Below are 861 nucleotides of genomic sequence, written 5' to 3'. Positions count from 1 at the left end.
TCTAATTTGTCTTATATTTTGTCTACACACAAAGTTGCTCTGATTAACTAAAATCAGTATGATAGACCATTGTGCTAAACACATGTGGACATTCTCAAACCAATTTAAACATGGTGTGTATCAATTTAGCTACAGAACAATACCTTCCCAAATTAAGCTGAATTGATATACGGCATTTTTAAACCACAAGGGGTGAAATCCCGGCTCCCGCTAAGTCAATGACAAGACTCCCATTGACTTGAGTGGGGCAAGGGTTTCACCCCCACAGGCCACATCGGTTTAACTAAAATAATTAAATTATAATTCAGCTGGTATGTAGATAAGGTCTCACACAGATAGTCTCACTGCCTTCAGCACGAGTACTCGTGAGATTTTGCCCAACTGTTTTGAACAGTTCTGACAACTTAGCCTTTAATTGCCTTTTAAATATTAAGGGCTGTACATTCTTCTTCTGGGCAAACACATCTGGTAACATGCAGTGGGATAAGTGAAACTCACACATGTGCATTGAAAAGAAAATATGCCCTGAGGTGAGCATCTCTACAGAATTCCTATTCCATGTGGCTCAGCTCAGATACAGACATTTGTGTTTCTTAATAATTTAGAAATAACTTTTGTATTTCATTTCCCACTAATATCCTTTGTTTTGTTTATTTCTCTGCATAGTTATATGTTGGAATTTTGAGGGAACTAGTTTACCAACAGTATCCTCAGAGGAGGAGGGGAATCCATATTTATCATTGGTATTTTTAAAAGGATTATTATGTACCTGTTTGTGAATCACATTTCCATGACTTTCCTATCTGATTTTAACTTCATATGTGACCTGTATGAAGTTGCTGAAATGTGTGTAAATCCATA

Source organism: Caretta caretta, chromosome 18 (genome assembly GCF_965140235.1).
Source record: "Caretta caretta isolate rCarCar2 chromosome 18, rCarCar1.hap1, whole genome shotgun sequence".
NCBI classification, from domain to species: Eukaryota; Metazoa; Chordata; order Testudines; family Cheloniidae; genus Caretta; species Caretta caretta.
This window is presented reverse-complemented; position numbering follows the sequence as displayed.